The 13,692-nt window shown below is 55.7% G+C and overlaps 1 protein-coding gene across 4 annotated transcripts in view; it reads right to left on the bottom strand.

Moving 5' to 3' along the window:
* Positions 1-11,066, bottom strand: part of GPR161 (G protein-coupled receptor 161) — a 30,908-nt gene extending 19,842 nt beyond the window's left edge. For 2 of the 4 annotated variants that reach the window (XM_037167466.2, XM_053659396.1), the window contains exon 1: positions 10,999-11,066. The gene's annotated coding sequence lies outside the window, so the exon portion shown is untranslated. Of the gene's footprint in view, positions 1-10,536; positions 10,679-10,998 lie in introns of those variants that run through there. The other 2 variants (XM_053659397.1, XM_053659398.1) reach the window with 1 other exon arrangement.
* Between the last annotated feature and the right edge of the window lie 2,626 nt (positions 11,067-13,692).

Below are 13,692 nucleotides of genomic sequence, written 5' to 3'. Positions count from 1 at the left end.
CTTTCGAGACAAACCAACGCCGAACGCTCACTGGGAACTCACTGGACCATCCGCCGTCACCAAGGAAACTAAGTCCAGAGATCAGGCGTTGAGGGGAGGGGCCCAGATCAAGTGTTAGAAAAGAAAGTGGTAAATATTTGCATGAATCTAAATAAGAACTGCAAAACTACCAAATGGAAATGGAAAAAGTTTCACAGCAAGGACAAACTTCACATACGTAACTAATCTGGGAGCTTTGAAAGCCAGACGAAATCAAAACACCAAGCAACATGGAAGCTCTGGGAGGTGAGCTTCGGGCGAAAGCATCCGGAGGTCGTTCTGGGGCAGGGACCGTGGCTACAGCTGTTTGTCCAGTGCTGGCCCAAGGACCTGGCACCTGGTAGGCGGCTCAAGAATTCCTTGTTGATGAATGGCTAGCCTTCAAAACGGTGTCCCTGTGAAGTCAAACAGGACTGCAAACATTATAAAGGTGACCGCCAGAAGAATAAAAATGGGATGCAAACCGTTATTTTAGAAAAAGGGATACAGTGCTCCTTGATCTGGTCACTCTCCAGGGGCCACGTCAGCAGGCACACTAGTCACCTGTGAAATCAGGGCCCAGGGCTGGCTGGTTGGCTGCAGTCCCTAAGGTCTTCTGGTCCTGCCCCCCAGAGCCAGGGGGCAATACAGGCTTACAAAGGCCTGCCCACCCGGGGAAATCCACAACCAGAGCCTGGGGGACTGAGGGCACCAGCCCCAGCAAATCCCCAGGGGGTGTACTTTTAAAGAACAAGAGAGAAGGTTTGGAATGCCCCGGCCCGCCAAGGCTTCCGGGCAGGCAGCCAGCTTCCCCAGGGCCTGACAAGCCAGGGCCCATGCAAAGGAGCAAATTCAAGTGTGACTCACACTTCCACTGTCCTGGCCAGTTCTGCTGCCAGACACAAGGTGGTTCCACTCCCACACACACTGCGTGTGTCCCACCCGGACCAGACGAGTCCCCCTGTGCTCCAGCATCGAGGAACAATGTGGCCGCAACACAGCTGGGGTGTCACGAAGCACGGAAATGCTCCTCTCCCAGATGGGTCCCAGGGAAAACCGAACCTCTCTCTACTTGTCATTACTGTCCTGCATCAGCGTGGTCCCTTCAGTCGGTCCTCCCTCCGGTCAGAAGACTGAAGTGCCTTCAGTCTTCTGGGCCCGACCCAGAGAGAATTGTCTGCTGGAGCAAAGCACTGGTAACAGCCTTGAGGCGTTCAAAGCTACACCTCAAGTTCAAAGCCACACCTCAAGTTCAAAGCCACACCTCGAGCCGAGAGATCAAAATCGTTTGGGGTTGAAACACCAGGCAAAGACAACAATGGGGGCATCTGCTGTTTTATAAACCAGTTTGCACGGTAACCCCCGAGAAGTTGGCGAATTCCAGAAATGCCTTGGTTTTCGAGGACAGAAGACCACCATACACGGGTGGACTCTTTCTCCCATGTCACCGTGTCAGCTGGGTGGCTCACCGCGTAGTTCGACCTGGAACTCTTTGACTTTCCCCCACTCAGAGGACTCCTTTCTCTCCCCGGCTCGCAGTGCTGCGGCCTGCGCTTGTCAGCACGGCGGGGGAGGCCTGGGGGCCCCGCTCCATGCATGGACTTTGAAGCCAAAGGGCCTGGGGTTTGAAACCCTGCTCTAAGGCCAACAGGTTGGCAGTGTTGGAGCCAACAGCCCTCCAGGCGGGGACAGCCCTCCACACCACCCTAACAGGCCCGGGGGAGGCGGTCGGGAGGCTGTTTTGGTCGCAGTCTGGGGGCCAGGGAGCAGCCCTTCACCTCAGCCCCTTGAAGCACTTTACACACATCGGCCCCCGGCTGGCAGAGGTAGGGACACGGTTCTGAGGCCCACCCTGTTCTGCATGCAGGTAACTGAGGTGAAGAGGAACGCCCACCCATGCCCACCCCCAAACCAGGCCACACAGAAAGGGACCGCAGGATCGCAAGGTCGCATGCTCTGCCCACCTCCGTCCTTCCCTGGCACTCCCCCCGAAAGTCCATCCCAAGACGGATGGCCCAGCTGTTCAACCCAGAGTCTGGGCCAGCACAGAGGGCTTTGGCTCTTGTCCCGCCCCGGGAAGGTGCTGGTCCCGAACAGAATGCAGGGCTGAGCTCTCTGCACCAGAGGAAGGAACGGAGGCGAGCGGCAGAACCCAGTGGTCTGTGGCCCCGTCTGAGCTCTTGGTTTGCCAGCGGGCGGACCCGGCTGCCGTCCCCTCCACACATACGTGCTCCCTGTGCACACTCGGTGGCCCCGTGTCCTGAGCAGGGGCCCGAGGTCTGTGGGCCGGACGTTTGTCCGGATCCTGCCACTGATGCTGCCACTCCCCCAGGACGCCAGCAGCAACTCTGTCACGTGTTTCCGAGACGGGCTCCGGATCCCCAGCAGACACTGCCCAGGGCTGCTCCTTGCTCTGCTCCTTTCCCTGTGCCCTTGAGAATCACCCCCGAGAATGGCACCCACTCCCAGAGCACTGCCTAGTCACCACCGACTAACAATTACCAGTGTTTGCAAAACACTGTGCCACACGCAATGTCCCCTCGTGGACACTGTGTCATTGTGAGCAGCGACAGTGGCAGGGATCGCTCCTCTGCACACTTCAGGGGGACCATGACCTCAGGAACCTAGGGGACTGGGTTCAAATCCTGGCTCCACTCCTTCCCAGCTCAGGAGCTGGACACGTGACTTGGCCTCGCTGGGCACCGGTTTCCACATTTGGAAGCTGGGAGAAGGTGTCTGCTCGGAAGGACCTGCCCCGTTTGGTTGGTTAATGTTTGCACAAGTGTTTGTTAAACAAATAAAGTAGGGAACCAGAGGTTCGGAAAGGTTGAGTGCCTGGTCCGAGAGAACAGTAAGTAGTCATTCCACGACTCGGTCCTCTGGCTGTGGACGGCCGTCCACCTTTGATCCGTCCGTCCCCCGTAGCAGGTGAGGTTCTACGTGCCGTGGACGCCTCTGCACACCCCTCACCCGCCAGCCCCGCCCAGACCTCCCGCTCCAGCCCACTGTTCTGCGTGCGCTCGCTTCCAACTTGCTTTGCTCCTGCCTGTCCTCTCCTGAGAATACTCTCCCTGCGGAACACATTCCGGTGAAAGGAATGAAGATGCCGTAAGCCTAAATATTTTATTGATCTGTTGGCCTGATGACTTTATTGAAGGGGAGAAAGAAACCAACAACTGGGGGGGGGGAGGATGGAGGTTTGAGAATAACACAGAAAACACATACCAAGTCATGACCTTGGACTTGGCAATGAATCCTTGGATATGACACCAAAGGCACAAGAAAACAAAATACAGACAAATGGAACTTCATGAAAACTTCAAAATTTTGTGCATGAGAAGACAGTATCGAGAGTAAAAAGGCACCCCATAGAATGGGAGAAAATCATCTGTCCAATTGGGAATTAATGTTCAGAACACACTAAGAACTACAGCTCAACAAAAACCAAACAACTCACAGCTGAGAAGCCCATAAAAAGATGCTCAACATCACTCATCATCGGGAAAGGCAAATCAAAACAACAAGATACCACCTCACACCCATTAGGATGGCGACTAATAAAAAAGTGAGAAAGAAAAAACAAAGTGACCAGCGCCAGCGAGAGCGTGGACAAATTGGAACCCTTGTGCACTGTTGGTGGGAGCGCAAAATGGAGCAGCGGAGGTAGAAACCAGCGTGGTCGTCCCCCCGAAAATTAAACAGAATTACCACCTGGCCTAGCAATTCCATTCCTGGTTTGCACCCCAAATAACTGAAAGCGGGGTCTTGAAGAAAGAGTCATAACTCACGGTCACAGGAGCATCATTCACCACGGCTACCACACGGGTGCAAGCCAACTGTCCGTCCGCTGATGACTGGGTTAGTAGCAACATACGATGTGTGCCTACAGTGGAATATTACTCAGCCTTGAAAAGGGAAATCGGACACACACCGCAACACAGGTGAATCCCGAGAACACGATGCCAAGGGAAACAAGCCAGGCGCAAACAGGCAAATCCTATATGATTCCACTTATTGGAGGAGGCACTTGGAATGGTCAGTACCGCAGGGACAGAAAGCAGAACGGCTGCCAGGGGCTGGGGAGGGAGGGGATGGGGGGCTACCACTCACGGGGCGCAGGGTTTCGGTTCTGCGAGAGTTCTGGGGATGGAGGATGGTGGTGATGGCTGCACAGTACGAATGTCCTGGAGACCACCGAACCGTGCCCTTAAATATGGCCAAGATGGTGAATTGTATGGGGTATGTATTTCACCGTCACAGAAAAATTTTTGGAAAAAAGCAAGTCCCAAGGGACCACCTGCTCTTTCTTTACCGACTCCGCCCCACTGGGTATGGTGCATCCTAAGAAGATGGCAGGAACGGGTGCCACGGCTCTGTGCCCACTGACAGAGATGAGCCACGGCAAGCACCCGGAGTGACCGCTGCTGCTGCAGATGAGAACGCGCAGGCTGTGACGGACACGCAGCATTCCCCGCAAGGGACCAGTCCAAGGCTGAGCCCCTGAACACAGCCCCTGAGGTGGCTGCACCCCCCCAGGGTCGAGTGGCAAGCCGAACCCAACTCCCTGTTCATCCAACTCCTCTGCCCACTTCTCCTCAAGCTCGTGGGGGAACAGGAGGGACCCTCAGTCCTAAGCCGAGCGGGCCCCGAGCTGCAGGCTGTCAGCTGAACGCCTCCAAAGAGCAGTTGGCCTCTCTCCCAGGCCTACCCACCGGGTTCGGTCAACACGGACGGGGGCGGGTAGGGGCGGGGGGGGGGGGTGGGCCTCCCAGAACGTCCACCAGCAGCCAGCTGATGTCAGGGCGAAGCTGCCGCCCACCGGGGAGGCAGAACCTGGGCAGAGAGAGAGAGAGCGCGCTTTAGGAAAAGAGGCCGAAAGCGGCGGTGGACTGACCACACCTCACAGGGAGGCTTTAGCCGTCGGGAGGAGAGTAAGCCTTGACTGCAGAAGTGACTTCCAGGCGCTGGACGAGCGGCCTGGACTGGCTGTTTCCCGGGTGGGGGCCGAGCCCGGACGCCGGCTTTTCCGGAGCAGCTCAGGGAAGCCTCCAGACACTGGCCCCTGGCCACCTGCCTGGACCCAGGATCCCAGCAAGTCCCAAGGGCGGGGCTGGGTCAGGCCAGGTCAGCGCTGCCCAGGCCCTTCCACGCCTACCTGTGGCAGCTGCCAGGGTCGCTGCGGTGAGTCACCAGGCAGCTGAACCTCAGGCGTGGCCAGGAGGCCGGGATCAGGCATCAGAAGCCCACGCCGTTTGGGGAGCTTCCAGCAGCCCAGCTGCCTGCTACTCAGCATGGCGCTTGGGTGTCACCAGCCCTCAAGCCAAATGCATCTGAAACCAAACCTCAAACTTATGCCGATCCTACCCCAACTCACTCCACCCGATCACACCTCCGAGTTCCCTTTCCCCTCTCTCACCTCCGAGTTCCCTTCAGCTCCTGTCACGCCACCTCCCCCTCCTTCCCATCGCTCAGACCCTCAATGCTGGGCTTCCCCGCCGCCTCGCTGCCTCTCACACTGCCCGTCTGGTCCATCAGCAGATCTGCTGGTTCTCTCGACGTGTGTCTAGGATTCGACCGGGTCTCCCCCACCTCCCCTACCACCGGCCGGTCCAGGCCGTATCGCCCACGTGGCTTCCTCACTGTTCTTTTTATGCTCGCGGTTACTCAGCATTTTCTCCAGCTGAAGTGAGCCCAGCAGGGCAGGTGGCGTGGCCAGCGTCAGTCATCCCCGTCGCTGCCTGATGTAACCGCTAGTTCAAGGTCTTCAAGGTCCACCTGAAGAGCGAAGTTCTGAAGACATCTTTCTGGAACCTTCTACCCCCACAATGACTCTTACCAGCACTTACTATCTACAGTTTCCCTTTTCTGTTTTAGTTGTCCTTTCAGACACGCGTGTCCTCGTGTGTACACCTAGTTGCCGACAAACGCCAGATCTCCTGAGCCGCCGTCACCGCAGCGCAGCCCTTACCTGGCCATCCCCAGGGCTGGCCGGCTGGCAGGTGGGACTGTGACCGCTCCAGCAGGAGTCTCAACAAGGCTGCAGGAAATGGTCTTTGCTTTGGGCAAGGTCGCTAACGACCCGGAACCCAGTGCGCCCTTCCTTGAGCTCTCTGCTGCCCGAGGCACCTTTGACTGCTTCCGTTTCTGCCTTGGACACCCTCTTCCCTGGGCTCCCAGACCCTGTCCCCTCTTGCATCTCCTCCTCCGCTCCTTCCTGGTCTCCGGTACCTGTCATCATGCTGCCCTGTGTTACCGTTCCCCAAGATGCCGTGGGGGTGCTCTTTCCTTTCCCAGCTGCAAAGGAAAACAACCGGGCCCGCGGCCTCTGCACCCCTGGCCCTTGTGCTGGTAGGTGCCCCTGCGCTTCTTCTGGGTCACCCTTTCATAGTCTGAGCTCACAGAGGTGAAACACAACTTATGCCGATCCTACCCCAACTCACTCCACCCGATCAGTGTCTGAGATGGAAAGGGGACTGTGGCTGGCGTGGCTGGGGGAAAGAGAGCGCCCCGCACCCTTCGGATGTGGAGTGCAGCCTCCCCAACCCAGGACCAGGGGGCAGCCAGAGCTGCGAGGAGGGGAGAAAGGAGAAGGAGTGATGTCAATGCTGGGCCCACGCCTGCAGCCGAACACACTCCAGAGCGCGCTCTTCAGTGCCAGAGCCGATGACTTTCCTTTCTGCACAAGTCAATTTCCACTGGATTTTGTACTCCTTGCAAAGAAAGTCCTATTTCCACTTTGTAAAGTACGTGAGTACTTAACCACTAGGCTGTCCACCTGAAGTAAATACAAAATAATATTAAACGTAAACTAGAACTGAAAAAAAGAGTCCTATTTGGCATTCCCCCCTCTCCTGGAGCTCCCTCTGTGTACCCACTAAAACTACGACGATTCCAAAATATCCACCTGCAGCCTAGACAGCTCCTCGGAGGTCCGGATTCGTGGCCACCCCCCAAAAGGATGTTTCGTCCCACAGGTTGCACCGGGGACCTCAGTGTAACCAGTGAGAAGTGGAATCTGTCATCTCTGCCCCACCTGCTTGCTCCACTTGCTGTTCTCGTGTTTTCTCTACCCCAGAAGAAAACACCACCATGCACCCATCTCTCAAGTTGGGACTCTGGGTGCCCTAGGCGTCTCTTGCCAGGAAATCCGGATCGAGTGAGGCCATGGGTGGGTGGACGAACGTACCTGAGCCCGGGATTCCCATCCTGACTTTGCACCCTGACCATGCATGCAAAGCGGCCAGTGTTGATGGGTTCCACTCCCATCGCCCACACGTCTCACTCAAAACTTCATCCTCACGCCACCGTCCCAGCTCAGAGCCTCGCTGTCTTCCCCGGACAGCTACCAGACATTTCTACCTCATCTTTGTGTCTTTGATCTCTGCCTCCAGCCACACTCCAATCTGCTGCCAAGATGACGGTCCCCTAGGCGAGCTTGATCAGGCCATGTCCCCCTCTGGCACCTGCAGAATGCAACCATTAGCGGTGCCCTCCACTTCGGCTGTCCCGGGTCACTCACGCTGTTCTTGGGTTCCACGGGTTTGCACCTGGTAACGCCCCTTTCAGCCTGTTCTCTCACCTGCAGAAGAGCTCATCCCTGAGACGCGGAGAATCACACCAGCATGAGCATCAGGCGAGAACTCTGTACCGCGCCCTGACCTGGCCTGATAATCACTCCTGTGAACAGAAGGCTCTTTCCGCAGATTGCCTTTGTTCCTCTGGTAAATCCATCTTTCCTCCGTTTCGTTGTTCGTGTGACAGATGGCACCGCCATCTCTTTAAATGTTAAACTGAAGAAAGGATGCAAAAGTAAAAATAACAAAAAAAAACACTTGGCAAAAAGTCACTATGAAAATGAAAGAAATTGTCGCCGCTATGTTGTCTTAAAGGGGCTCGCCGACTGACTCAAGCTTGGCCTCCCTGGTGCCAGAGAGGAGAGAAACTGAAAAAAGGTACAGAGAAAGTAACTTAAAATATTTTAAAATAATAAATAGCAAAGAGAATGAGAAGAAAGGGAAAATTGCATCTGAAGATGTTGAGGACTTGCTAAGCAACAAACCTTGAAGCCACAAAGAAAATCGATATAGATTTAACCACGTAAAAATTAAACCCTTGTGCACAAAGGTACAACAAGCAAAGATGGGAGAAGCCATACCAGGCATCTGACCGACTAACAAGGAAAGGAGTCAAGTCCAGAATTCACAAGGAGCCTCACAAACTGATGAAACCACAAACGCTTCAATGAGAAACCGGGAGAAAAAAATGTCATGGTGCGACTGAGTCCCAAAGTCAGTCCTTCCTCTAAATTCCAGGTCCCGTGAACAGCTATATCCAGTTGTGCCCTTTTTTTTTTTTTGGTTGCTGTTGTCAAAGAAAAACCTTGAGAAGACGCCGCTTCTCCCCTCCGGGCACGGCTGACTGCGCCTCACGAGGACCAGGACCGCAAGCGCGTCCTGAGGGCTAATGCCCAGGGCAGCCCGCAGGCCACAGCCCGCCTGCACATTCTGAAAAATGAAGTTCTCCTTTCGTTGCCAGCTTTCAAACTACGGAGCTTTTTTCTCCCCATAAAAATGTACAGCTCTCCCACCCCTCCCCAACTCCAAATTCAGATCCGGCGGCGCTGTGCTGGGGCCTTGTTGCACCTGCTCCGGTCTCTGCAGGGGGGAGGCCTGCCCTAGGGGCAGATTCCACCCAGCCCTCCTGCCGCCCGCCTCCCTCCTCCAGGCAGGCCTCCGGAAGGACATGGATGAGTCCCAGCTGACACAGAGTTTACACCACGCAAGTGAACCTTCTGTGGCTGACATTTAGGTCAGTTTTGGTTCAGCCCCTTCTGCCTTCCACCACCAGCCCAAAGAGCTCAGCCTCGGTCACACGGTGCCCCCTCCTTGGTCTCTCCGACTCCCACTGCACAGGGCTACCTGAGACCTTGGATTTAGTTCTAAAATGATGAGTGGGCCTCTGGATGACAGACCCCCAACCTCCCTGCGGGGCGTCAAAGCAGCAAGGTGTGGACAAGTCCTCAGAGTTCAGGGCTCCACTCGTGATGGAGTCATGTCAAAAGATGTGAGACAGAGGCATCAATCGGTTGCCTCCCATGAGGGACTGGGAATCGCAGGCACCGGGCCCAGGGATCAAACCCGCCACCTAGGCCTGTGCCCTGACCTGGCATTGAACCTGCAACCCTTCGGTTACAGGACCACGCTGCCACCACTTAGCCACGGGGCCAGGGCAGACCCCCACCCCCTTTGAGTCTTCGGCCCTTCCCAGGGCTGTTACTGAATAAAACAAAAAAACAGATGAAGCTGCGTCAAGCACCCCACAGGTATAAAATAACGCAGGTGTGTCCTGGGACAGGAGAGGGGTGCCCTGGGGGAAGTGAGCCGAAAGGCCCAGCAGGAACCTGAATCTCGGCGAGGGGGAGTCGAAATGAGCCTGTGGACTGTGGTAGGAGGCTCTCCCGCCCTCTCTTTCCGCTCTTGGGGCCTGCGAACCCTCTCTCACCTGTCTCACCGAGTGGCTGCAGTGGGTGATTCTCAGGGAAGGCCACCTATTTTGGATGCAGTGGCTCTTCCGAGGATGGTCCAGGTCCAGGTCAGAGGCCAGGGCCCTGACACAGGCTGGCTGAGTGTTACTTACGTTGTCCCCATTGGACACATCCAGCAGCTAAGGTCCTTTCCCTCCAAAACCACACCACCTCCCGACTCCAAACGACCTGCTCTTGGAAGCGCTTCGCAAAAAACTGATCAAAGGCACAATACGGCACAAAAATACCCTCAAAGACATGACCCATAGCGAGGCCAGTGCCCGACTGCGCCGCTGCTGGAGCGCAGACCTCTCGGAAGTGCGCGCCGACACCACGGTCATCCCGCGGACAGTGGACAGTCTCACCCCGCAGGCCTTTGTGAAAGGTTCCGCGGGGTTATGGTCTGACCCAGGAGGCGCTGAAAGCTGGCCGCCCCCCTCCCTAACCCCACCCAAAGCTAACCAGACCTCCCTCTTGCAGATTGAGCGCCACGGCTGTCCAGCGACTTCTAGGCGCCCCCCGCCCCCCCCGGTGTGGCGAGACAGCGCCCTGAACCCCGCTGGAGGATGCTGCTCACAGGGTCCAGCCCAGAGGCGAGGTCGCTCTGCCCCACACAACTGTCCCCGAGCCCACCTGGAGCCCCTCAGCTTGTGGGCCCACGACCCCCGTCAGCCAGTCCCCGGCACGCACTGCGTCCTCCTTCCCCAGGGGTCTCGCAGGGGCTTCGGCGGCGCCCGAGAAACTGGGCGAGGCTGAGGGCAGGGCCACTCGGAAACCCCTGGCCTCGGGGGAGGGGCGCGCCCCCAGGATACACCACAAAGAGCTCCAGCTCCGAAAACCAGGCGGGGTGCGGCTGAGGGTACTAGCGAGGGGGCGCCGAGGCGCGGGGCAGGGGCGCGGAGACCCCGGCGCAGGCCCCGCCCCCACCCTGCACCCCCCAGCTCGGCCGCGCTCCGTCCCCACCGAGCCCCCCGCCCCGCGCCCCTGCTGCTCACCCAGGGGCCGCCGCGCGGCAGCGCAGGGCCCGACCGGCCACCGCCCGCCTGGCCGCCGCCGCTTCCTTCCCCGGGCCGCGCGGGGACCGGAGGTTTCGGGTTTCAGCCCGGAGCCCGCTCGCTCCTCCCGCCCGGCCGCCAGCACGCGGACCGCCGGGCGCAGGCCGGGAACTTCGCGCCGCCCGCGCCCCGCCCGCGCCCCGCCCGGCGCTGCCCCCCTCGGTCCTCGCGCCCCTTCCTGCGCGGCGCACTCCCCCGCCCCGCCACCCCTTTTCCATTTCTTCCCACCATCGGCCTCGGCAGTGGCTGGCTCTTTGTCTCGCCCTGACCCTCCCGGATCGTTCCACTCGGCGCCCGCAAACCCCGGCGGTCCCTGCCCGGGCCTTCCAGGTCCCGTCCCTCCATCCCACTTCCAGCCGCTGGGACGTCCCCTCTCCATTTCTCTCTGCATCACACTCATACTTTCGGATTCTTCCCGGAGGCCGCGCCCAGACGCATCTCCTCCTCCGGTCTCGCCGGGACTCCTGGCGTCGTCGTCTCTGCTCACCTTTCATTCATCCACCCAACGTGTGAGCGTCCGCGGGGGGCCAGGCGCTGCCCCGGGCCCCGGGATCACGGGGGAGCCTGCGCGGAGGCGGCCTGGGAGGACCCCACGGCCCGCGGGGGTGGCGGGATGGATATAAACAGACTTTTACCAGGCTGCCCTTCCCTCCCTTCTCAACCAAAAGGCCGGGAGCGGTCAGCGCCGGGCACACACAGACTGGAGCTGCGAGTTCGCAGGAAAGAACGGAGCCTGCTCATAAGGTGTATGACCCGTCTCCTGCGTTTTCTGTACAGCCAAGCTACCCAGGGCACGAAAAGTTGAAGTGAACAGTAAAACTAATTTAAAAAGGGAGGGAAAAAGAAGCAGGGCAGGAAAGAATCAGGTAGAAGTTAAGTTCACCCAACTCCAGCAAAAACTGACCCTTCCCTGGAGCGTGATTCAGATTCCCCTGGGGCCCATCTGCTTTGGTAAATGCATCGATTTATTCCCTCGTCTACAGATTGGCACCGTGGGAACGGCTTTCTTATTGTTATTGGGCCACGGAGGCAGCATTTAGAGCCATAATTGACTGTCTAGCACCTGCCAAACACCCAGCTTGTCTTCGGGGACACAGGATAATGGGGGGGGGGGAGCAAATGGACGATTTAATATTTCCTGTAGGACAGGTGTTTAGTTTGGTGGAAACCTGGAAGCTCAACCTCCCGAGTCTAGGTCGCCAGCAAGCCCGGTGCTGAAGGAGCCTAGAGCCGTCTGATCTCCAGAGCATTTTATACTTTTTTGTGTACTCTGAAACCCCTAGTTATTTATTCATTTTTTACAATTTGAATTTTCTCCACCACCGGCTAAGCTGTGTGACCCCGGGGGAGTTATTTCATCTTCCTAAACTCCGGCTTAGTCATGTATGGTGTAGGCAGACTTGTAGCTGCCTCTGTGTAGAGTTAAAAAGAGGCAATGAGATAAGGCGAGTCAATCACCTAGTGCTACAGACGCTGAGAGCTACGTCCCTTTGCAAGCTGGTTGTCTGGAAAGTTCTTAAAGTATGTGCCACAAAATGGCAAACTGGCAAGAATGAAAACGCACAGTATGGCTTCCCGGGCTCCATAACCCCCTAACTCAGAAACCGCCCATCCCGTACTTAACTCTAGTCCATGCTGAGCTCTTCTTCTGGACACGTTTGTTTCTCTTACCGCCCATTATCACATGTATTATTTATCACGAAGATTTTCTTCCCATCGCTCGTGAGTTCAGAACTTGCTGTGCACTCGGGATGGAAACTGCTGCCCGCAAACACATCCTTTCAACTGCTCCTAAGGTTGCGATTTATTCCCTCCAGAGCTAGTACTGACCTGCGAACAGTGTTTGGTCAAATGGAGAGAAGACAAAAGTTATTAAAGTAATGATTTCACTATACATTGCTGTACCATTGTGTGAAAAGCGAGATCGATTTGAGCAAGAATTATTTTTGTGTCAAAAAACTAGGAGAAAGATATATAATAATTCTCCTTTTCCAGATCAAGGTCCTAGGCCATTCTCCTTGGGGTTCCTCCCTGCAAAGACTTTCGAGCTAAAATAATGAGAGGCCTTGTCTGAGTGAACCCTAAATGCTGACTGAGGAATCGACACGTGAGACATCTTTGGTATGAAATATCTTTTCGGTCCAGCAGTCCGCATAAAAACAGTCAAAGCAAAATGGCGAAGTACCAGATGCCTCTTCCAGATGGAATATTGTCCTTTACTATTCACAGGCTGAATCCTTCCTGCCCTTCACCTCTGAGCTTAAATGTCACCTTGGAGAGAAGTCTTTCCTGACCAGCCTAAAAGAGACTGTGTAACCTCTGCTACCCAAGTTATGGTGTATGTCTGTGTCTCCTATTCATCTGTGTTTAATATGCCTCCAGCGATAGACATCAGCTCCCCAAGAACAGAACCCCTGTCTGTTTTATTCACCGCTATAGGACAAGGGCCTAACCCAATAAAACATTTAAAAATTTGTTTATTTACTTATTTTTAGATACAGGGGAAGGGAGAGAGACAGAGAGGGAGAAAAACATCAATGGGTGGTTGCCTCTTGCACACCCCCTACTGGGGACCTGGTTTGTAACCCAGGTGTGTTCCCTGACTGGGAATCGAACCGGCAACCCTTTGGTTCGCTGGCCCCTGCTCAATCCACTGAGCCACACCAGCCAGGGCAACTTTTTAAATAAATTAAACAAAAAATAATAATAGATAAAAGTATACCTTCGAAGGCCTCAAACTTTGGGAAATATGAGGCTCTCTTGGAATTTCTTAGACACAACAACAAAAGCACAATGGATTAAAGAGAAGTTCGAGGTGTTAGGTTTTTATTAAAATTAAAAGCTTTCCTACCTCTCAGGACACCATGAGGATAATGAAAAGACAACTCACGAAATGGGATAAAATGTTTGCAAATCATGTCGTTGATGAAGGACTGGCATCCAGAATATAAAAAGAATTTTTATGATGAAAAGATAAACAACCCGCTTTAAAAATGGACAAAGGATCTGAACAGACATTTCTCCAAAGAAGAGTGTGCACAGAACGCCCAGTAGGGCGCCACACTAAAGAGCGTGACAACAGGTATGGTGGAAGGT

Source organism: Artibeus jamaicensis, unplaced genomic scaffold (assembly GCF_021234435.1).
Source record: "Artibeus jamaicensis isolate MK-2021 breed Jamaican fruit bat unplaced genomic scaffold, CSHL_Jam_final scaffold_625, whole genome shotgun sequence".
Classification (NCBI taxonomy): Eukaryota; Metazoa; Chordata; class Mammalia; order Chiroptera; family Phyllostomidae; genus Artibeus; species Artibeus jamaicensis.
The sequence above is the reverse complement of the archived record's forward strand: the minus strand, read 5'-3'. Positions and strand labels throughout refer to the sequence as shown.